The sequence below is a fragment of the Emydura macquarii genome, unplaced genomic scaffold, assembly GCF_026122565.2.
Source record: "Emydura macquarii macquarii isolate MOO-44397 ecotype Brisbane River unplaced genomic scaffold, CSIRO-AGI_Emac_v2 contig_2636, whole genome shotgun sequence".
Lineage (NCBI taxonomy): Eukaryota > Metazoa > Chordata > Testudines > Chelidae > Emydura > Emydura macquarii.
The window spans coordinates 41,490,394-41,516,484 of record NW_027132773.1 but is presented as its reverse complement, the minus strand read 5'-3'; positions in this window follow the sequence as shown (position 1 = coordinate 41,516,484).

Below are 26,091 nucleotides of genomic sequence, written 5' to 3'. Positions count from 1 at the left end.
CACACCAAGCAGGCATGGGTTACACCTGGGTAGAATGATCTTGTGCTTATAAATACTGCTTTTAAAAAACACAGATCTCACAAACTGTATTTCTTAAATATATAACAAACCTTAAAGTTTTATAGTTCCCAAATGTGTTCTAATTTTGGATTAGAGCAGCCTGTCCAACAGGGACTATAAGAACCCCGAACACAGTGCATTTTATTTGGGGAAAGGAGAGATTGTTTGGGTATTTTTAACTTAACATTATAGATATTTTTTTAACAAGATGGGAGGCCAAGTATTTTCAAAGAAGACAAGACTTTATTCTAATCAAGCTTTGTGAAATTATTGTTGATTTTTAAAGATTTGAAAGGGATATGAGATTAGTTAGGGACAAATGATAACCAGCTTACGGTTATATACTGCTTTCAGTCTGTAGGGATTCCAAAGTGTTTTACAAGCTAATAGACTGAGCATCACATAGGGAACACTTATCTGAAAAGCAGCCTCTGTCATGGAGCTCAGTGGCTGTTTTACTGCACACAGAAGCAGGGCCCAACAGTTTAGGACAGGAAGTGAAGAATACCTTTTCCCATTGAACTACACAAGATAGGCAAACAAGCAGAAGAGCAGGTCCTCACCAAGTACCAAATACTGAGGAAGGGTTCCCCACCACCCCAGGGGCAAGGGATTGGGCTTCAAGGAGCTCCCCAGTTCATAGGAGACGTGCATGTGCTCAATGGTGCAACCTGCTCCCAGTGATGCTTTCTCTGCAGGGCCACAGTCCTGCCTCTTCCCTACCTCCTCCCAGCTGCCTTTCAGATGTATGTGGAGTCCGTTCCCACCTCTGCTACTGATGTCCCATGTGACCTTGGGTCAGTCACTTTGTCTTTCTGTGCCTATATTCCCCAAATGCATTTTCTTTCTCCCACCCTTTTTCAATCTTGTCTATTTAGTTTTAAACTCGGTGGGGCAGGGTCTATCTCTTACCGCACTTTTCAGGCCCTCTTATAACAGGAAACTCTCCACTGGGGCCTCTAGGTGCTACTGTTATACAAATAATTTTGCCCAAATTTTGCAAAAATAAAAAAGAAAGATTACCCTTACTGACTGTCCCATTCAGAGGCAGACACCCAGAAGCCAGCCCCCTGCCCCCTCTTTGCAACAAGAAGTATGATGCATGAAAACAGTAAAGATTATTATAGGGGCATAAACAGAAAACTCATGATACCAAATGCTATAGTGCCAAGTCCACCACACCGTCACAGTGCTTAATTTCATTTTAAAGGGAAATCTGCTATGCAGTACAGACCGTGTCAGTAGGATGCTCTTACCTAAGCTAGCATGGTTGATTTCTTCTGCGCTAGTTTGCTACATACCACTGGCGATTTACTCCCCTTTAAATACAGCGGTAATACTGAATATATTGTTAATATATTGTTTTCTTAATATAAGGTAATGTGATACATTCCTAGCAGGGCCATGTTTTCTGCTGCATCCCTGCATAAAACATTTGGGTTTAATAATCTATGATTTTTTCCATTAGTTTTCCATATGATTTCATTTCATATGAGGCACCAGCTTGTGTTTTAATCAGCTGTACACACATGTAATCTAGGTCAGTTGGGCATGAAACAAAATTCCATTCCCCAGGAAATATCCCCACCTGTATCTTCTATACAAAATTATAGAGTACGTTAGCACAAAAAAGTTACCTCCGCTGTGTTGTTGTTAACCTTACCCACAGCACTCTGGATTTTCACAGATGTCAGACTAGAAAAAGAACATCCACCAAATGCCAAAACAATGATTTATTTACATGAGAGGCAAGGAATGTGACTTTTCAATTAAAGCCATTCTCTGCAGAGCTACAGGACTTCCCTAGCTCATTTATTTGGCATGTGAAGGTTTTTTTGTCATCATAATCTCCTCCAGATTTAGGGAATGCACTAAACAGCCTGTATTTTCTTATGTTTACATTTCCTCCTCAAGACCCAAATGACATGTGTGCATTTTTATTATGATACAAGCCTGCGTGGGCTGACCCAAAGCTCCTATCAAAACAGTATTCTCTGTTCTCAAGCTAATGGGACTGTTTCTAATCTCACTTATGCCATTGACTTCAGTGAAATTAATCCTGATTTACATCAGTGTGAGATTGGAATAGTGTCCTAGGACCGCAAATTAAAGACAAAAGACCTTAATTTCACTCTCACTTACACCTACAGCTGCTCAGAAAACTTCTATCAAAATGAGATTTTGCATAAAAGGAACACATCTATCAGCAAATGTTTTCTATTTTACAATCAACACTATTTACAGCAGTGTCAATCTGGGAGGAACCAACCTAGGATGGTGTGAGAGCAGAATCAGGTCCAGGTATAAATCTGGAATAACTCATTGACTTTGATGTAAACTGCCAACATAATTTGCCGTAAGGATTTTTCATTCTTTAGTCAATAGGCAGTTCAGTGCACAAATACATCTCCTCTTCCTCTCCCTATGTATCCTTGCAATGACATTCATGATGTGTATGGGAGACAATGTCTTCACCTTGCGCTTGGGCAGTCCAAATGAGAGCCTCCAGCTGCAAGAGATTGTGCGGGCTAAACAGTAAAATGAAATGAATATAAATTATATAAAGTAAGGTCACAGGGAAGTGCTTTGAATGTATACGTTAAGAACTCAAGGGACTGTTTAATGTGTTGTTAAAGCATACAATGTCAATTATAGGAAGATCATTTAAGCAAATACAATTAATAAGGTGACAGCAGGTGATAAAGGTATTGGCTTGATTCTTGTCTCCTTTAAACTGTTGTAGATCAGGAATATCTCCATTGACACCAACGAAGATAAAATACTATATCATGAGGAGAAAGGAGAATCAAGCCCTGTGTGCCTGAAATGATGTCATTCAAAATAATGGTTTCTAATTCTGCCATGATTCACACCCCCTCTACATACAATCCTGCCAGTGTCAATCAGTTTGCACAAGCAGTAAGTTTGCACAGAACTGGCCAAATGGCTTTACAGTGTTACAGTGTGCACTTGCCACCACATCACCCCCTTTTGTCAGGACACACATTGCAGGGACTCTTCCTCTCTAGCACCCGCTTGTATCCTAGTTCTCCAATGGTCTGCCACTTCCACGGCCTCGTCCTCCAGCAAGGCCAGTTCTCAGTCCAGTCTCCCTCCAGGGTTAACAGAAAACAAATGAAATCATAACTCTAAATAGCCACCTGGGCATTAAAGTCCATAATATAAACATGAGTCCATCATAGAGACCCATGGCCTACATTGTCATGATTAGGCCTGACCAGGCCTGGTTACGTGGATTAGGAAAGGGAGAGCCTGTCTTCCTTGTCCTGGCTTCAGCCAGCACTGGCCCCTTATAGAAACAACCAGCCCTTTTTATCTGGCCTGCTGTGCTCTAATTGGCCCTCACCTGTTCCCAACCCTTCTGGGTGCCAGCCTGGGTGACCAGAAGTCCTGATTTTATAGGGACAGTCCCGATATTCATGGCTTTTTCTTACATAGGCTCTTGTTCCCCCACCCACCTCTGTCCTGATTTTTCACACTTACTGTCTGGTCACCCTTGTGTCAGAGGACCAGTTCTTACTAGTTCTGCCTGCAGTTTATCACAAGAGGTTTCTCTAGGCTACCCCTGAACTTGATGCTTTTGCCTTCCAGCAGGGCACCGTGTTACCATGGGATGAGCCAAGGCAATGAGACCTCCAGTGGGAGCAGTGAATGCACCCCATCACATACAGGTGAGTCAGGAATGGTATTTTTAGAATCTGGATTGCCTCTATAATAGAAACTAGTATACTCGGACTACTGCCAAACTTTGAGGAAGGACAGATCCAGACCTGACTTTTCCATCAAACCAACACCCTGCATATGTACATCATTGGGAAAGTTCAGCTCTGAATCTGACCTATGTGCCTTAGGCCCATCTCTAATAGAAGTGAGAAGAGAAGGGTCATAAAGTTTTTAAAATATTATTATTTACACATTATTTCACAGAGAAGTTTCAGTTCGTGTAATGACGCTAACACCATTAATTTCTTCCCTGGTAGCAGTTGGGAGAGCTGAATAATGTCACCAGCTCTTTTTACATTGACAGAACAGAGAGATCGTGATTAAAGGGGATCCAAAAGTTTATTATATATATAAAAACTTGGTTAATGCTGCTTCCAGTACTGTGGCAGCTCCTTACAACTTTTGAAGGCTGTGTCCGCAATATTCATTAGCCATCTGACAGCACAATTCACCGACAGACAATACTAACCCACTGAAAAGGGTGAAAAATTACTTTCTTATTACATATAATAAAGGAAGCCCATTCTAATGTTAATAGCTCTATGAATGGCCTTACCATCAAGCTGGAAAGATCACTTAAAGATGCACTCTAAAGGCAGCTAAATTCTCCCCCACCAAAATCCCATCACCGGTACAACATTAACTGGACCACAGCAGACAGAACAGATGGGAGCATCTCAGTGGCTGCAGGAGCAACTGGGATGATGAAGCCAAAGGGGCCCTCAGGCAGGAAAATTCTGTTAAAGTGCATCTTGCGTGTTGAGTCTTCTTTCAAGCTCAGATAAACTTTAAGTCATGTGGCCCATTCTAAACTGTGCTTATTGTTTCTCTGGGGAACATCTACTGGTCTGCCACAAAGCTTTACTTCTTAATGGGAGGCCTAATCATTTTTAATGACTCTGGTGACAGCCTCTCCAGGCTGGTGATTTATCTGCTTGTTGAGTTTTCAGTACAGATTTTTGCAATACATTAAAAAAATAGCATATTCCTCAGAATTCAGAATGTAATGAAAAACTTTCCATCTGCTTCCCTTTACGTATCCATAGGGTTAGTTTGACATGTGCAGCTCATTACTTTTGCCATTGATCCACTCCTTAGACACTTTCTTTTCATTGAAGCTGTCATGGCCTATGCAAGAATCCACAAAATGAAAAATCCAGGCCTCCTCACAATTGCATTTTACCTTTTTGGTGTCATTGGGAATAAACTTGTGTCTAAAATATGAATGCAGGACATTAACAAGAGGCCGAGTCTTGCTCTGACAAGAGCTGCACAGGGGATCAGGGATGCTGGCAGATGAATCCCTACTCCAGGAGTCCTGCCAGGAAAGGCAAGATAGCACCAAGTGGACCAGGAAGATGTCTGGCAGGCTATAATTTTCTGCTGCACACATGCCACCTGGCACATGTGGCACTATGCGTGCTAGCTGGCTGGAGATCCACATTAGGTATCTTTCACTGGATCACCAATTACACTTCTAGAATAGGTAAATGGAAGTTTTTACCATCTGACTCCTGTTTGTTGACCTCTATGGAGTCTACTGTTGGACTCAGTTCATTTCCTTGATGAGGGCAAGCATCCAGATTACAAAACCATGAGCACAGTGGTGCCAAATGGAAGTCTTAGCAGAAAGTCCAAGGGCTGAATGGCTATAAAAGCTGGGATTACCCTCTCACCTCTCATGCTAACCTCCCATTCAGGCTTGAGGCACATTGCTGCTATAACATAGAGGATAGGCACCTGATTCAGCTTTCACTTTTATTGTTGTAAATCAGGGGTAACACAGTGAAGTCAGTGGAGTAACACCAATGCCAAACCATTATAAAATGAAAAGCGAATCAGGACCATGCTGTTTATCCTCTCCTTTCTGAGGAAACAAACAGAGGACTTCACATTCTTGTGTTATCAGTCTTGCACCTTTTATGAGCACTGAGTTAACCAGGAAATTTTAAATGACTAAAATATGTGGATAAATATAGAAACTATTTCATCTGCAGAAGACGAGCATTGCATATTTCATGTAGCCTGTTAATGGTGGTTTATATATATTCATTGGCTCTTCTGAGCAAAAAATATTCCCCTCACTCTGCACTCCCCCCTTCTCCCAAAGGGCTATAATCCTTACCCTGGAAAATATGGAGCAAAGAGAAGAACCACTACAGTGTGACGACAACATCCCTTGATTTTAATCAACTCCTTGACTATGGTTAATTCATCATTCTGACAGGCTTCATATATTTAAAACAAAAATAAATGATCTCTGACAACAACAACTGGATATGAAAAGTTTAAATCCCGTGAAAATGTTTCCAATATACTTAAGTGTCTAGATATTAAAAAAATCCTTTCAGATTTGAGTCAATGTTACTATGGTCTGGAAGTGGATTACAGTAATTGCTGGAATGAAGTTTCAGTGAAGACAAAGGACATGGCAGGTGCAAATTTTATTGTTTTAGGATTATTTAACTGATCAGCCGACGTGATAAGTTCCTTCATTTTTCCTCATATCTTTCCAGCCATATTGTATTATTGCATTGATTCACCTACATGCTCTACTCTCAGCTATGCCATGAAGAATCCTTCCATGTATCTGGACCTATGATGATTGATTAACAAGCATCTCTTGTTCAATACTTAACCCTCTTTTAATTTCTTACCTAATCAGAAACTTTCTCAGATAGCTAGTATCAAAGTTTTCATGGCCCTGTCATCTCTTTAAAAAAAAGACCACAGTGCCGATCTGGTCTCATTCAGAGAATGAAAACACTTTAAAATAAAAAAAAAATCCTTCTTATAGAGCTATGCAAACCTATTAATTTAGAAAGAGTTAATCAGAGGTTGAGGGCTCTTGTTTGAATTTCACCCATAATAGCAGTAGATGAAAATCATTACCATCAAATGATGAAGATGGTCTTTATACAATGGCCTCATGGTCACAAAACAGTTAGTCTTGACACAAACTTTTCATAAAATCATGAAATTTCATGCCTGAGATACTGCTTTATGATATGTCACATCAGGTTACGCCAGTTATGACACTTTACTATACATGGCTATAACACAATGTGACTTATCTAAAGTAACACAAGGAGAGGCATCAAGAATGTTATTAAATAGGTATATTGGGATGGAAGTTACATTTTAAAACCAACTTCTTGTTGGTTGAGGGTGTTCATTATCTAGACTTTCATGCGTTTCAAGTCAATATGCTACCCAAGTCCATATGTTTGTGTTAGCTGATTCAATGTGAATCACAAGAAAGGGTAACTTTAACATCATGTAACAGGTTATGGCAGAAAGACACAGGAGCTTTATTTCTGAATATGACATATATTAGTAAGGAGTAAGAAAGGCCTGACCACTAGAGATTCGTATGATACAGATCATCTAGATGTATATATAGCCAAAACCCTGACCCTGAAATGCTTAGATATAGGAGTAATTTACAGACATGAGTAATTCCAGAGACTTTTTATATGCTAAAGTTTTCTTCCCTTTATGGTAAGAAAAAGATTCTGGACTATTACAGTATTTTCACTGTCATAAGTATAAAAGCATGAAAGCAGTATTAGAAGATGCTACATATAGCAAAGGTTGTAAATATATCATTTTTATTATTTTAGAAATTGTATATGATATAATTAGACTATCTAATGAATACTAGAGCTTGTCTTTTTTTTTTTTTTGTAATTATGTGAAATATTAGAAAAAATAGATTCCTTCATTCTGCTGCTTTTAAAAACACATATATAATGTTCTTCAGTATTTTTAATTAATTCTCATGTCCAAAAATGATATTTTCTAAAACAAAATTTCATTATTTTGAAATGAAAAAATTCCTCTTTAAAAAATGTTCAGCTTTGAAATGTTCTACCCTGTGACTGAAGTGACCAATCAAATCTGGTAAAGTGAAAACTCTCCTCAACAGAACTGAAAATGAAACAAAAACACTGAAATCAATAAATGAACAAAATATTTATTAACAAACTCACTCAGTGAAAATTTGTTTTTAAAAAATGGCCATTTTTAATTGAAAATGTATTCACTTGAAAGTTTCCGCCACCTCCAAAGTATACATGTAAGGGCACAGAGATAGTATCAGTAACTTTGGCTTTGGAATTTTCTGATTTAAAAGTTCTTTACTTCCTACATTAATCCTTTAGCATAGCTTTTGTTAAGAAATGTAACATTGTGATGTATTGTAGGTCACCCAGAACTGTAAACCACTGTGTTACCCCTCTGCCTCAGCAAGGGAGAGATTTGCTGAAGATTAGGCTGCCACATTAGTCTATCCATTTCACCAGCAAACTCCTCCAGACTCTGCCAGTCTAAACCTCACTTTGTAGGTAACATTCAGTTAATCCCAATTCCTGAGTTCACCCAGAGACGACTCTGCGATGTCCAGCTCCTCTTACTGGACACTTACAGATATTATTAAATTAGCTGCCTCCAAAGAGAGAGAACACACACCATTCAGTTGATGTAATTGAAGACTCAACACTTAATTCAATATTTCAGCATTGAAATGGTTTATAATACAACTAAGAATAAATGTATTGATAAAGAACTGCAATTTAAGATATATTACGCAAGAGAAAGAGATGGGTATAGTTACAAACAAAATAAAACAAGCTTTCTAGTATTCTCAAGGAAGACAAGGCTATTGTGGAGAAACTAAATGAATTCTTTGCATTGGTCTTCACAGCTGAGGATGTGAGGGAGATTCCCAAACCTGAGCCATTCTTTTCAGGTGACAAATCTAAGGTACTGTCCCAGATTGAGGTGTCCTTGGAAGAGGTTTTGGCATAAATTGATAAATTAAACAGCACTAAGTTATCAGGACCAGATGGTATCCACCCAAGGGTTCTGAAGGAACTCAAATGTGAAATTCTAGAACAACTAACTGTGGTATAAAGTTCCAGAGGGGTAGCCGTGTTAGTCTGTATATAGCAAAAACAACAAGAGTCCTGTAGCACTCTAAAGACTAACAAATTTAATTTCTGCAGGCATTTCTGCAGGTCTGCAGAATTAAATTTGTTTGTCTTTAAAGTGCTACAGGACTCTTGTTGTTTTAACTGTGGTATGTAAACTATCATTTAAATCAGCTTCTGTACCACATGACTGGAGGATAGCTAGTGTGACACCAATTTTTTAAAAAATGCTGTAAAGGCAATCCCGGCAATTACAGGCTGGTAAACCTAACTTCGGTACTAGGCAAATTGGTACAGAATTATCAGACACATAGATTCATATGATTCGTTGGGGAAGAGTCAGCATGGTTTTTGTAAAGGGAAATCATGCCTCACCAATCTACTAGAATTCTTTGAAGGTGTCAACAAGCATGTGGACAAGGGCGATCCAGTGAATATAGTGTATTTAGATTTTCAGAAAGCCTTTGATAAGGTCCTTCATCAAAGGCTCATAAGCAAAGTAAGCAGTCATGGGATAAGAGGGAAGGTCTTCTCCTGAATTAATAACTGGTAAAGTGATAGGAAACAAAGAGTAGGAATAAATGGTCAGTTTTCAGAATGGAGATAAGTAAATAGTGGTGTCCACTACAGGTATGTACTGGGACCAGTACTGTTCAACATATTCATAAATGATCTTGAAAAAGGAGTAAACAGTGATGTGGCAAAGCGCAGCAGCAGTAAAAAAGGTAACAGAATGTTGGAAATCATTAGGAAAAGGATAGATAAGATAAAAATATCATATTGTCTCTCTATAAATCCATGGTATGGCCACATTTTGAATACTGTGTGCAGATCTGGTAGCCCTATCTCAAAAAAGATATATTGGAATTGGAAAAGGTACAGAAAACGGCAACTAAAATGAATAGGAGTATGGAACAGCTTTCATATGAGGAGAGAGATTAAGACTGGGACTTTTCAGCTTGGAAAAGAGATGACTGTGGAGACATGATAGAGAGCTATAAAATCATCACTGGTATGTAGAAAGTAAATAAGGAAGTGTTATTTACTCCACATAATACGAGGGGTCACCAAATGAAGTTAATAGGCAGTAGGTTTAAAACAAACAAAAGAAAGTATTTCTTCACACAATGCACAGCCAACCCATGGAACTCCTTCCCAGAGGATGTTGTGAAGGTCTCGACTATCACAGGCTTCAAAAAAGAAACACATAAGTTCATGGAGGGTCGGTCCGGTAATGGCTATTAGCCAGGATAGGCAGGTATTGCTTGTTTGCCAGAGGCTGGGAATGGCCAATGGGATGGATCACTTGATGATTACCTGTTCTATTCATTCCCTCTGAAGCACTTGACATTGGTCACTGTCAGAAGACAGAATACTGGGCTAGATTGACCATTGGTCTGACCCTGTATGGCTGTTCTTTGTTCTAAAACTTAATTTTAGCAATTTACAATCTTTGCCTAAGCAATTTCCTCACTTATCTCAAGTTCTCAGCGTCTTCAGCTCACATGGTTGAAGGAGCCATCTTTCACAGATTCCAAGAGAGCTGGCCTCTTTTATCCCTTAAATGATCGACAACTAGAATGGTTTTTTGCTCCTCTTATATTTCTCCGGAGTCCATTGTCATTATTTCAAGAGCCAGGAAGACTTTCTGGAGATGGTCTGCCCCCTCCCCCAGTGTGCTTACTAAGCTCTTTCCTCCATTCCTTCTTAGCTTGATTGCTTTGTTTACTTTATATGTAAGTGTACCTCCATTGTTTTCTGCCTGTAATTAAGCCAGTCAACTAGGAAAATCCATATTTCTTTGTCTAGAACAGGCTTGATTTATGGACTCTTTCCCAAATACAGTATAAGAACATATTTCCAGACCATATATATAAAACTTTTTGTACACAAACCATACATACATCACACAATGATTTTGGGACCAGCGTTTCACCAGTTTACACGCTATACTTCATATGACATCTTTTAGATATATATTTTGATAATAGTCTTTTGAGAGTAGTGAGTATGTCAGGCCTGATGTGAGTTAAAGCATGGTGGGTGCTCTTCCAGTTAACATTGCAGGGGTCTTAGGGTCACAGATATAATACCCTATTTTAATTACTTTACCTGTGAATATTCCAACATGCTTTATAGGAAAATATAAAGTGCATCAACTACTGTATTGGAAGCCAACGTATCCCCTTCAGTCCTGGAGTGATACTGAAACATTTCATATTGAAGCAGTCTGATAGAGATATTCTGATCTAAGTGAAAATTATGAGGAACCACTAAAAAAAACCTTGCAGGTTGGGAAATGACATAACACGAGCCTTTCGCCCAACTGCCGAGTCCACACTTACCAATGCAACATATTTCAAAGTGAGGGTGGGGGAAATATGAGACCTTTTTGTGATCAGTACTAATGCTTGCTTTTGTCAGCAGTGACTCTATGTATGTGAATAGTGACTGTCCTCACCCAGAGATCAGCAAAGGTCGGGGTCAGAAGAGAATGGATGTAATCATTATTCTCAATATCTGTAGCTGTCAAATAAACTTCATAGTTTATTTCCTGTAGTGGTACATTTCAGATTTAGCATTACGTTTGTGACAGAGTAAAGAGAAGCAGGGAAGGGTCAACGGCCTCTCAGAGACAGTGACTCTGATTATTACACCAAAGTTGCTCTTCTGAAATCAGTGTGTAAAAGTTGTGTAGGAGTGGAGAATCAGGCTGGATAGATGTAAAGAAAAGATGTACTGCAAAGAATGGGGCAGGAAGACCCCTAATACTGGTGGGTTTTCTTCCATAAGATATACCAAGCCAGCAACAAACAGCTTCTGATCACCTCATTGGTTATTAAGAAGATAAAAATACTGTTCCCTTAAAGTCAAACTGCCCTTTGGCCTCCACCCAGACAGCCAAATCAAATATGATGGGGATTATTGAAAATCTTCATCCATCATATGTAAAAAAAAGTTCTACCAATCCCTAAGGATCAGACACATTACCAAATAGGTCAATGAATAGCTCATATCTTTCCCAAATACACCTTTAAAGCCAATGCTTATTAACAAAACTAATATTTATTAAAAAAAGAAAGAGACTGTATTGGTTAAAAGATCATATAATACAGATGAGAATAAAAGTTTGTCAGTTCAAAGTAGAGATGATAACTGAGTTGCAAAGTTCTTAATTTCCAAAAGTCTCTGTAAATTACCCAAACAGCTTGGGGGGTCATCAATTCTTGTTTAGAGTTTCTTTGCTAGAAATCCAGTCCAGAGAAATGAAGCAGAAAATGAAGACAAAATGGAGCTGTTTTCAGGGCCTTAAATACCCTCTACCATATGGGTGGATGCTCTTTGTTTTAGCTTGTGGAAATTCCAGAGACAAGATGGAGTCCAGGGTAACATGAGCAAGTCACATGTCCTTGCATACTTTGTTGAGTCATAGGAGCAGTCATTACTTATTAACTGGCTAAAGCATCCACAGGAAGGTTCACCAGGTAAGAAGGAACTCCTTTTATGGCCCATTGTGATAGCTGAGTAACCCTTTGATGGGCCAACAACTGGCATCCTTCATTCACAAAACAGCTAGATTGGATACAAAAAAGTGTTATCCCAGAAACAAAGCACATTTGAAATCCAGATGGAAAGTCATATTTATAACTTCAGATACAAAGGTGATACATGCATATAAACAGGATAATCATACTCAGCAAATCATGACTTTTCCATTAATACTTTACATGACATATTTTGTATAAGATTTGTTGCAATTATATAACAGGGATAGCAACAATGATATGCATGGCCGTATTTTAATTGTATAGCGTCACACAGCTAAAACTGGTATACTGCATTATTTGGCCTATAAGATCAAATCCTCTAATAGTAGTGTTTTTAAATAGACTACAGATAGTACTCACATGTGTTGTACCCCCAGATTTCTTTAATACATTCAAATGGGAATCAGAAACACTTTCTTATTAACATATGCTGCATAAAACAAGTTTAATATTACAGAACTGCAAATAAGAAGAAACAGAAGAAAATAAGTGATTTTTTTAGTGTTGATTGTTGGATATAGGTTGCTGGTCAAGGGCAGAATATATACTTGAGTTATGAAGGAGACGTGTTAACAGTTACTTATTTTAAAGTGTTAAAAAATAAAAAACAAAAAACCATGAGACTGTTTCACTCACATTTGCTCACCAGTGTCCATAATGATACTTTTTTAAATCTGTGTTTTCAGATCAAAGTAGCCTTAAGTAAACAGATTTATGTGCAAATGCTAGTGGCATGTAGCAACAGCTGGTTAATTGTTGCCTTTCTTTGATCTGTTTCAGGTGATAGGAGAAATATGAATGATTGTTTAAAGCACTCTGGTATGATTACACTCTCTAAATGTTAATAATGGGGTAAACAAGGGAAATTTATTTAAAGCTCTGCTAATAGTTTTGCAAACAAGCAAATCCAGATCTTTATTTACCTCTTGGGCAAAAGCTTTAGCAAGATTCTGTTTTCTGAAATGTGGATTTCTTTACTAATATCACCCATATTCCGTACTTCAAGGCATTCTTTAAAACCTTCTGAAAGGTTTACTATTTCAAGATAGTAAAGTCAGATGGAAATGATTAGAAAGATCTGATGTTTTCTGACATCTGCACAATGACTTGTTGAGAGACCATGACGAAAGAGCTGACAAAAGTCAGAAAAGGGACTGTTTTTTCCACAAAAATCTTTGACTTTTCAATGAAAGAAAAATTTAAAACAAAAACCAAACAATTTTTATTTGGAAATGCACTGACAGTACCTTATGGAGGATGTAGTTCAGGTGCCTCATACTTCCATTGTCACCAGTGGCCCAAGCTCCCTGGTCACATTACATCTTCCATGATGCACCATGGTTTTCCTTCTTGCTAAGCCATAGTGCTGCATCCCAGGAGTCCTTTACCATGCTGCTTCATAGGAAATGTAGTGTGAAATTAAGTAACTCTATGGCTTGGGTAGAGGATTCCTTGCTCCAGGCTAAACACAGGATTTTCATTTTAATTTACATAGCATGATTGACTAAGTACCAAGAATCCATTGCTTGAGTTAATGTTAAGGTTTTTTAGCTTTACCTACTTAGCCAATATTAAAGAGTGTTCTGCAAGTATTGTGATGAGGAAAGTTTAAAAAATGGAGGATCTTTCAAGATCCTGGGATTGTACACATGCCTACCACACATTGGTGTACCTCATCCAATGCATCAAATGCTGCAGCAACAACTATGGGTGAAACCAGACAATCACTATGCTCTCCAATGAACTCACCCTATCACCCGTAGGTGAACACTTTTGACAAAACGATCCCTCCATATTTGACTTCTCAGTCCTCATCAGGAAACCCTGATTCATTCAGGAAACCCTGAACTTTGAACTTTCAAAGGACAAGCATGGAAGCTTAAATTCATATCTTTGCCAGACACTAAAAAGAATGGATTTAATAAAGACACTGCCTTTGTACCTCATTATTAAAATCTGTAACCCACTAACCTTTTGTCCAATGATGACTGCAGAGGTCTTAATTGCCCTCTTCATCTTGAATGGTCTCTTGCAACATGTATTAAATCCTTATGCTTAACAATCTGTTCCACCTTTTATTTAGCTGCACCACTCTGGTTACCTTTCCCAGACCTGAAGAAGAGCTCTGTGTAGCTGAAAAGCTTGTCTCTTTCACCAGCAAAAGTTGGTCCAAGATATATTACCCCATCCACCTTGTTTCTCATAAAATGAAAGTTATTTTTAGCTCCACTTCCTGGCTGTTAATCTAATGTTAATTGCCCTGCCAACTTCAGTGTCAGTTCATTGTTGTGGCTGATCTAAAGTAATTACCGGCAGATAGCACTCGCCATTACATTGGAAGCATTGTGGTGTGGCTATCATTTTTTTAGAAAGGAAACTATTTCCATCTAAATGAGAACTCTTTATGCTGGCACCTCTCATTCATGCCAAGAGTAGGAGAGAAATAGAGTGACTGTATTCAGAGCTGATCCCTGCCAGTCCTCTCTCTTTCCATCCTCTAGGGAAATAAAAGTGCTGAGGACCTCGTCAATCTGAGCAATTAGGTAATTGGGGTATTAATACCAGTAATAAAGACAGGAGGTGGGCCAGGGAGTCAAAACACAGTGCCCAGTCCAAGGTGCTGAACATCCTCATTGACTTCAGAGTGAATCAAGGAAACTCAGTACCTCACAGGACTGGATTCTTACACCAAGCCTATACTAGGGGAAAGGATATAATTTTAACGTTAGCTAACATACTTGTGCAGGGAAAGCAAATTGTAGTCTTACTACATGTTAGCTGGTCGAGATAAATTCTAACCCCCCCACTCCCTCCTGGGTTTACTTTGACAGCAAATACATGTCAAAACTATAACTTGCTTTGTGCACACTAGGATTTTCACGTGTTCACTAATTTGTTAAAAATACATCCTTTTTCCTAACAAAACAAGGTCAGAGTCCTTTCCTCTGCTCCCTATTCTATCCTACCTGTTATCCAGTTCTTGTTCTTTTCCTTGTAGATCTGTCTTACTCACTAACATCTCTCCTTCATCCATTCACTCCTCTAGAACTCAGCTTGCCCGTTCACACTGGAAATCTGTGCTAGGATATGAACCCTGAGCTCCCCTGAGCCCTAGCCCTAGCACCTTCCTTGTAAGATGTCGCTTCCTTCCTCTTTAGAGCTAAAATAATCCCCTATGTGTGGTATTTCTAGGTGAGGGACTGGAAACTCCCAGAGTTTGGATTTAGGGTTTCCAGCTGATTGTCACCTTGGGGGGGTGAGAGACAGGATTCGTATTTCCCCCACACAGCTTCCCGTCCCCCAAACCTCTTTAGAAGCCTGGCTCCTATTAAAGAAGACCAAGCACTACTCCTGTTTTAGTGTTGATTTGTTCTAAGACACAATGATTTGCATCAAATAAGTCTGTAACATTGTCATGAAGGGATGTTCGTGGGTAGTATTTTCCCATCTAGGAGACACCACGAAGAGCTGTGGAGGCAAAGAGCTCTGCCTGAGTTTGGATTTAACTTGTCACTCACTGAAAGCCAGCTCTAAAAGCTGCAAAAAAAGCACTGGCAGTTCCTTGAAAGATCCATGGCTTCCTTCCCTCCTCTCTCCAGTCACCCTTGAAGCAGCCAGCCACAGGAACAACTTATGCATGCAGAGCTGCAAATTCAAACCTTTCTCCCCTGCTCCTGTGGCCCTCAGTTTAAAGGGCATATACAGCCCAGCCCCACAGAGTCCCCTTTGACAGGAGCAAAAAAGAAGGAAAAAGTGCAAACAAGAGAAACAATGAGGCAAGAAAGAGAAAGAAGAGCCTAAAATGTCTGCAGAGCATGAGAGAATGGAGACATGGTAGCTTTGCGGGTGAGGACACAGAGCTACCCATCCACCACTCTGACAAAGAACTATACGGAGACACAGTAAAGAGCAGCAGGTGGGGGATCAGTCACAGACAGTGGTGTAGGAGTGCCAGTGCATGAAGGTTGGGAAGCACCGCTGCAGGGCTTTCTAGCTTCACACAGATCCAGTTTGCTGATTGGCCAACGCATGGGAGGAAATATAAAAGCTAGCTCAATAGCTCCAGAGAGCTATTTTCTTCAGACGATGGGTAGGAGATATTACTCTCTCAGTGAGAGAGCAGAGTTGGAATTATCGAGGTAGCAGGAGTGTGTTGCTCCAAAATTGAAGCCATTAAGGAAAAATGTTTTAACAACAGAGATTCCTGCAGAAGGAAGGGGATTTTCCTTGAGAGACGTTTGGGCTCCCAAATAAGAGGTAGCTGAGAATGTGTTTTGATTTAAGATGAGTCAATATAGGGCCAGATTGTATAGCTGTAACATCCAGAGGGCAGTACCCTCTAATCCTTCTAACCCTTAAACTGAATAGCTCTGACTCCTACAAGTAACCCCATTGAATTCAATACAGCTACTTGCAAAGTCATTGTTAAAGAATGTGAATGAAGGTTACAAAACAGGACTGCCCATTCATTGCCACATTTGCTACCATTACGGGAACACAAATTTGTGATGGCAGGAAGAGAAGAATGGCTACACAGAAGAGGAAAAACAGAATCAAGGAGACTGTGGAAGAATTAGCACTGCAGTGCTGTCAGTAAGGGGCATGTAATGTCACTCAATAGTGCCAGCACAGCCCATATGACCTGGTGATTGTCCTGCATAACGGCAGAGAGAGGAAAGGTTCCAGACTCCCTTTCTGCTTTGCTTTTGTCTGAGTTGCTGCTGTTTGTGTTGTGATCAATGTGTGATCTCCTCTTCTTCTGTACAGATGTGTCCATGTGGGTTATCCCTTCAGTTTTTCAGGTACTGTACTGAATAGACTCACCTATAGCAGGACAGGCTCACAAGTTTCAGAAAGCCAAAGCAGCCACAATTTACCTAATTTTGTATTTGATGAACACTTCCCAGCCATCTGTATTAAGTGATTTCACAAAAGTCCTAGAGTAGTGAAAGCTGCTTTCAAAACCTTTTCTTCCCCTATAGCACAGTTTGTTTCCCAAAAAAACAATTGTCCAACTACCTGCATGGAAGCCTTATTATGTCTCTATTGTTGTAGCACCCAAAAATCTCAGATCAGGATCGGGGCCCTAACCCTGACATCTGTCTCAGACTGTAAACTCTCTGCGGAAAGAATTGTCTTTTGATTATGTGAGTTTGTACAGTGTCTAACACAAGTGGACCCCCAATCCTTGATTTGGGTCTCTAGGGTCCGCAGCAACATAAATAATGAAGATAAATCTCTTCCTTTAAAATCCTGTTCCACCACCAGCAGGACCTCCGGGAGGGTGGAAAGCTCTTTGAAGTGTTTGTGCTGTGACACTAAAATCATTTTAGATCTCACACTTGGGTTGCAGAATAGAAGCTGGAACGCTATATCCTCACCACCAGCATCCCAGCTCTTTCCGGTCTGCATGGCAGAATAAACACATGCTGCAATGCAGTGTTAGTTTAACATTCAAAGAGGTCACTGTGCACTGTTAGGAAGCCAGAGTAATTTTCTAATCAAGTGATTATATAATAAGACATGGGCATTGGTTCATATTATTGCCCATCTGGCCAACCAGTAGCCAAAATATGGTGTTGTGTCAGGTGTTTTCCATTTGAATAAGCGATAGATGACACAGAGTCAGGCTACATTATTTCTGTATCTGTTTATTCACAAAAATGTACATGAAGTCCTGTTTCTCTGAACAGCCGTAGGATCACGCAGCCTACAGGAGGTCTTCTCTTTGCAACAATCCCAAGTCAGCCACTCATACCCTGTGCCAAGAACAGATGACTGTTTGCCTTTTCTCCCTCCAGAGTCTGTTAACAATTCACTAAACACTGCTTAGCTTTTGCTCTGTGGGCAGGCCAGATGATCTTGGGCCACTGGCTTCACAATGCTCCTTTAATAATCGTCTGGGTGGGGTGGTAACTTGCTTGTATCCAGCCTTTCTATAAAGTGTTCTTCCTACCTCAGTGACTTTTAATGGCACATCATTATAGTATCCAAAACTGAGAGGGAGAGGCTCTTGATATATTGCTTTAAGAAACGGGTGTCGGCTCTGTCACACTGCAGTACCCATCACTGCAGTGCCTGCAGCATTTTAGCTGAATCTGCAAAAGCAGTCTGACTTTCAAGTCAGTTGCAAGTGCTTGTTAGCACTTACTCACTGTGATATATCATGCTCTATTGCTGCGTGACCACAGGAAGACCTCACGGAAAGGAAGGAGATAAATAACATGAAGGATGTGTGAAACGTTCACAATGAAACCAAACACGACGGAAAACTCCCCTGGCTTGCGGTTCCACTTCATGCCTGGAATTCAGCCCTGGTTCATCAGCCTGTTAAACAAATCTGGACCAGATTATGGCTCTGCACAAACCCATGTGAAATTAATAGGTTCATCTGAGTTTCACTGGGCATTTTGGGGTTTGTTAGACCTTGAAACTGAAACAAAACGGGGGGGATGAACCCATTAAAACAGTGAAAAGTGAAAATGTTCCCATTAATCACTTTGAGCCAGTCACAGAATTTCATGCAGGTTACATGCTTTTTTGGAAATGAGATTTAAAACTACATCGTATTAACGTTCTGTGCATGAGTTTGAACCAAAACCTAGGCTCTGATGACTCCAAGATTATGGAACAATTTAGATTTGGATCCAAAGGTGGAGGCTTGCGTCCCTCTTTAATTAATGATGTGCATTTACATAATTACTTATGTGCAGGTGTAGCCCAAAGGCCAGAGTGCTTCAGCAGCAGAAGCAGCAAGAAGTACAAGTTGTGGCCAACAAACTGTGGCAAGTTGAGAGAATTTCCTGGTTCCTGCCAGGAAGTCCCCTCTGCCCTCCCAACAGGAAGTTTCAGCACTAAAAAACTGGGAGCACAAGACAAGGAAGCAGAGCGGAGGCTGCTGGACTGTAATCCTGTTCTATAAAACTTTGTTCCTGGTGATTTGTCTGAGTGGCTCTGGTCTGAGATGAATACGCACAATGCAGAGCACATAGAGGAGCTCAGTTTCCCAAAGTTGTGTGAAAAGCCACACAGCAGACTTACCCTATCTTGAACAACCACATAGTGGGCCAGTGAACAGGAGTTACACAAGGATTTAAAAATGCACTATAAACTTTAAGAGTCCTGTCCTGCAATCACTGTGCAGCCAACCTTCTATCAAACCCTGATGGAAGCTGTGGGTGTGCAACAGCAGCAGGATTAGTCCTTATTTAATTTATCCATTTAGGACTGGAAGGGACCTCATGGGTCATAGAGACCTCACCCCTGAAATCACAGGCAATCTTGCCATAGATATTTTAATACCCAGTGCACAGATGGGTAAAGTACAACATTATTCAGCTGTATTTTCAGTCAAAAGTACATGATTTTCTGTTCTTCCCATTAACTGCTCCAGGACACGGTCTTTAATAGGGGGGCAGCACTTTCAAATGTCTAGGGCCCTACAATTCATGGTCCATTTCAAGTCAATTTCACAGTCATAGGATCTGAAAATTGGTCAGTTTTACTATTTCAGATGTTTTCATCTGAAATTTCATGGTGTGGTAACCGTGGGTGTCCCGACCCAAAATGGGGCTGTAGGGGGATCACAAATCTGTTGTGGAGGGGTGGCAGGATAGCCACCCTCACTGCTGTGCTGTCTTCAGAGATGGGCTTCTAGCTGCTAGCCCTGACTGGGTTGGGGTGGTCCCAACAGCATAGGGAAGATTGGAAGCCTCCTCCACCTGCAAGAACCTCTGGGGCTTCTACCCAGCCCTGGAGCTTCATGCAGCGGTGGGAGGTAACTGAAGTGGGTCCGATCTCCCCTGTGCTGCTGGGAGTGCCCCAGCCCAGCCCAGCCGGGACTAGCAGCTAGGGGTCCCCGGCTGGGGAACTCCCAGCAGCATGGGGGAAATCAGATTTCACAGAGAAGGGCCAACTTCACAGTCCATGATGCGTTTTTCATGGCCCTGAAATTGGTCAGGACCTACAAATGTTTAATCAGAAAGCTGAATATCATTGCCTATGCAGGTTTCGTTTAAAAAATGGTGTGCATCTCTCTCTACAGTCATAGCACCTCCTTGCATTCGGAGTTGGCATTGCACTGATCTGCACTTCTAGCACCTTTTGGGCAGCTTCCTCTGTACTACGCTGGCTTGCCATTTTCTTTTGTGCTCTGTGACTTACCCTTGAGGCTCCAGCAGTGTCTCGGCCAGAGGGCTATCAGGAGTCCCTCCTCATATGTTCTAATCAACCCTAAACAAAGGGCCTTCTGTCCCTTGACAGGACTATGTTAAGATCCTCTAACTTCTATCACAGTCCCCTCTCAGGATTTTCCTCATAAGAACCTAACTTGCTCCCCATGAATCGCTCACTGCAGGAAAGCCCTGCACCCTCTACAGTCTCCCAAGTGAGCTCCCTCAGGCACCTAATAAGCTCCAGGTGTCTAATAGTTCATTGTCTAGCTCCACCCCACCCCCTCTGGCCAGGAAGAAATTGCCCACAGGTGTAGAACATGTCTAATTGGGTTTTAACCCCTTCTCTAGCAGGTGATGGGGAAAACCCCACCCCATGTAAGACTCACTGTAAATATGCTAAAATCGGAAACATCCCCCAGTAATTTCAGCTTTACGATCTCAGTATGCTTATCTATTCTTTCTCCCTCTCAATCTTTTATCACCTGGCTGATGTCTAAATGGGAAGTAAAGTACAGGTGAAAATGCTTTATAGCTGTGAAATGGGAGCTCTGAATGCTTTCCAAATCAGGACTTTGTTTTAAGAATTCTTGAGCAAAGGAAGCTGGTAAATATGTTCAGGAATATGAACATGCATTATGGGTACTGTTCTGCTTTAGAAGAAAATACTGAAGTCTCTGGCAGTTATGAAAAAAGCAAAATAGTTGGAGTCATCTGAAAAATAGAATGCAGTTTGTATTCTTATTACCTGGAATGAACAACAATGTCACAAATATTCAGGAGTCGGAAATATTTCAACCAACTGAAGACAGATGGTTAAAGAAAGTGTCAAAGCAAACTGTTTCTGTGATACTTTTGTCAGGGAGAATCGAGATCACACTAGCTCTGTCTCCAGCTGGAATGGTTAGTAACAAAGTGACTTTGAAATAATTTGATTTTTGTCTTTTGTTTCCCTTTTCCATATCTTAAAGCTGCAGAACAGTTCACATTGCTGGTCAGGTTGGTTGGAGAAAATATATACTTTGCTTTATCTCACATCATCTTATTTGCATGGAATGCTCCTGCAATCCCAATTGGCAAAGCTACCACTTGTCCTGCATTCATGTTCCTCTGTAAGACTTAGTTCTTCAAGTATGTCCAGTGAATGAATAATTTTCAATGAACAAATTCATAAGAAAAATCAAACCCTGTGTGTGAAAATGTATGATAAGCTGGGGGCAATTGTTGAATAATTGTTTGCTGTGAATTGTTCACCTATCTCCACATATGACATGCAAAATTACCTACAGTGATAACATTTGCCTCCATTTTATACACAATTTACTTGAGCCCATTCTTATTCATGATTCTTCCTATGTATGTTTCCCTTCAGTGAGCAGTGACAGTGATTACATGGATTCTGACATGCTTTGCAGTACAGTGTTCACCGTGTGGTCAGAAGTTCCATTAAGCTAAATTTCTTTGTTTCAGATTTATAATAAAATCTATGAATGTTAATAACCACAAAATGCATCTGCTAGTTGGCATTTATAAAGTTCATCGGGAGCACTTACATTTTACATGTCAGATGGGACTGTACAACATTAACCCTGATTTACAAGCATCATTTATCAAAGACTACACCTGCTGCAGCGCAAATACCATACAAGGTCACTTTTTCATTTAATACCTTTGCTGCAAAAAATCTACTGGTTTTCTAACTTTTCTCCCTTTTCTTAACATTTATGAAGAGAACCTATTTCATTTTAACATCAGACGTACATAATCATATCTAATTTCACATTTCTAGCAGCTATGTCTTGGGAGAATCATACAGCCATTCACTTACATCTACTTCGCAAATGAGCAGCAAATTCCTCCATCAACGCCCAGGAAGGAGATACCTAATAACTTCCATTAGCATTATTGGTGGTTGCCTGAATGAATCCTCATGCACATCACTGAGAGAATAGACATCAGAGTGTACTCTTAAAGTTTCAATGTATGTTTAATTGTGTAAATTAAACCCATCCAATGGAAGATTCACTTCCCTTGTCAGGCATTTCTGGGTGAAATGTAGTCAGTTTCGTAAGCGAAGAAAATTGAGTCAATATTGCTCATAAGAAGTCAGATGATTTCCACTAATAAACAAACACCATACTTCCATGCAAATAAATAAATAAATATTATAACAATACAAGGGTATTACTTAGATCAGTATAGGACCAGGTTTTCAGCCTGTGGTCTGCAGACCCCTGGGGTTCCACAGACTATATCTAAGATTTCCAAAGGGTAAATCTGCACCTCCATTCAAAACTTTTTAGGGGTCCGCAAATGAAAAAAGGTTGAAAACCACTGACTTAGACCCACAACTGTACAGTAAGGATATTGAGAATTAAGGTTTATCACTTCATCTTTAACTCATGTTATCATATCTGATAATATAACTTGAAATAACCAGTTTTGACCAGCAGTGTAAAAATGTGTTCATCTGCTTAATGCAAAACCTCCTTATTGTCATCAAATATATGTGTTACCACGATGACCATAATATATCACCTCAATTATACCCCTGACAGAGTAATGTGACTTTCATGCCTCACAATTGTTCTGATTCATTCATTGTCGTTTGCTGAGCATTGGTAGCTGTCTGCTAATAAAGTGAAATGGCTGATGTGATCCTGACAGCCTGCCCATAAAAAAAGTCACGTGGATGAAATGAGTAGGCAGATTAATTGATTGGTGTTGGCAGAGGGAGGAGAAAAAGGATATTTTGTGGATCTGCCTATTCATTCATTGATACAGTGCATTTTGCAAGCACAAAGGCATTTTGCAGAATTGCAAACTCTATAGACAATTTAGGGCCTGTTTTTGAAAACCCAGTCGCTTTCATTGTGGCTGCAATTTTTCCAGGACAGATACCTGGAGACACAAATAAATAATGTCATTCTAGGTAGCTGGTCTACAGGTATCAGGTGCATAGAAGTCCAAATGATGTCAACTGCACCCACAAATAATTGGAACCATGGCCCACTTACACTCCACTTTGGTCTGCAGGGTTGGCCCTCCTCCCTATGTGAAGATGCTCATGGTGTATCCTCCTCCATTTTGGGTAGGCTAATGCTCCCAGTAGTGCTAACTGAGAGCAGTGCCTGTGGTCACAACTCAATGGTGTCAGACTCTACAGTGGCACAATATGCTGAGAGTTGTGGAATGGTGCAGTTATTAAATTTAGTTCAAACAAGAAAAAGCAATGCCCTTATGGACCACTGAAATGAATGACATTAAAATGGAGATGGATTTGGCCCAATGATTTATAATTAAACAGTTGTGGTCTTTCCATTCAGAGAAGAGTACCATCTCATTCACTTATTAGCTGCCAGAGCAACTTTAGCTTCATTTCATGGTTCTTGCACATACAATATTCATGAGATTCACCGGTACAGAGAAGCCCTTGAATGTATATATTAAATTATGTCACAGGGTTTCTTTTGGCTACAAAGCACAGATAGAGTGGTCTTAACTGCAACATAGTTGCTAGCTAGCTATTTGTACAATGCCAGTCACTTTAGTATCTGAGTACCCGAACCAAGTAGGTTGTTGACTGGTTCTATCCTCCTCTCATCTACTGGCAGGAAGGCGTGTTTTACATTAGTCATAAGTGTGTGTGGTGGAGGGGTAGGGGTTAGGAAAGTCATTTTATTCTTTTCCTGATTGTTATAAGAAGATTAAGGCAAACAGATGGGTCTTGCCCTTTGACTGGAAGACAGTAATATTTGAAATCATCCTGATCTCTTGAGGAAGGAATTTTTATGCCTGTAAACTGCTCCCCCGCCCCCAAAAGGCATACTCTGGTTAAACTTGTCAGATGTGGCTAACTAAAGTTAGGCACCTAAATCCATATGTAGACACCACAATAAGGATTTCAATTCTCAAAAGTGCTTCAGTGGGAGTTGTGAGTGTCACCCCCTCTGAAAATCAGGCCTCTTTTAGTTACGTGCCCAAGTAGGGATTTGAGAGCCTAAATTTAGGCAACTACATTTTGTCCTAAATCTCCAGCTCTCCTGGGTCTTACTCTTGTGGACATCTCCATTGATCCTAAGCTGTGCAATTACTGCAAAATCTCCTGGTTATGGAGAATTAGGTGGCCCTATTGAAGGTTTTGTGGTAATCTGATCCTGAAGTGGATCTGGCATATATTGCAGAGCTAGTATACATTGGAGGGGAAAGGAGAGTCTACTAATTCCCAATCAGTGGCCTAATTCCCTATACTTCCTGTGTAAATATCTTTGAGGATCTGGGCCTTAGTCTCTCTTTGTGAAGATAAATACATTAAAGTTTTGTGAATTTAGATTGAGATACTACTGTTATGGGATAGATACAAATACCTAAACAGTGATCTGAATATTGGGGTGACACATACTTCTTATTGGGCCAGGATCGATTCATGTATCCGCAGCTGGGCATCCAATAACTGTACCAGTGAAGACCAGGATTCAATCTCTTCAATGCAGAGCTATTTATTGAAAAGCAGGTATTACAGACACATAGAAAGGACTATACAATGCCTTTTCTTAGTAAGCCTCAATTTCCCAAGCATAAACCCTCAGTAACTATGCTGGCCCCACTTAGTATTCTGATTAGCAAATAAAGCAGGTAGAGATACCAATTCTAGATGGAGACTGTTTCCTTTCTTCTTTGGTTTCTTTAGGTACTTGGTCCATTTTCTGAGTCCCCCATAGCAGGGTCTCTGGCTCTTCTTCTTCTTGAGTACCTAATCTGTTTAATGATCCCTTGTGATACGGTATTGGCTACCCTGAGACTCTTTGGTTCTAAAGTCCCTCTTCAGATGTTAAATACACCCGACCTCAAAGAGCTTACCATCTTCCCTATGCCTGGGCTTCAGCCAGAGGACCATTCTTCCAAATTAGTGAAGGAGAATGTCCAAATTCTATGTCAAATCCTATACAAGGCCGTAAGGCCTTCCCAGTAATGCTGAGAGTGAGTATATGAAGAGTGACAGTAAGCAGGCATAGTTTTTGTTGACATAAACTCTGGACTTATATCAAATCTAGTGAAAAACAGGTACAAAGTACAGTAATATTCCTATAGTTGGTAGTTCAGTCATAGATTTTTAGGGTTCATGATAAGTCATTGTATTACATCAGTATACATTGAGAAGAATTGGAGGAATATAGTTTGAAAAGATCAGTATATCCCACAATTTGCTTAATCTGTGTTTGTTTTTTAATGTGTTGAATTTTGGACTTATTTTCTTTTCCTTCTAATAATTAGAAGATGGAAATTATTGCTTAAATCAAAGGAACTTGTCATTATCAGCCACTTTTGACTGTTTGGTCAGGGTTAGAGCTCCAGACAAAATCAGTTGTGATACCTATAGTCATATTGAGTACTGCACAAACAGTCCCATTAATTTCAGTACAGCTATACATGGACTAAAATGGAAACTACCCCTTGGGAATTGGTTGTTATCATCACCATTAGTGCTTGGTGCTACATTCTCTGAGAGATACAATCATGTCATATTGTTTCTATTTAGTTTCATATTTTTGTCTATTCAAATTAACCTATGGATTTACTGTCTTGAAATACTGGATCAAAGAGCTTAAAAGGATTCAGCAGAGGATTAGGAATTGA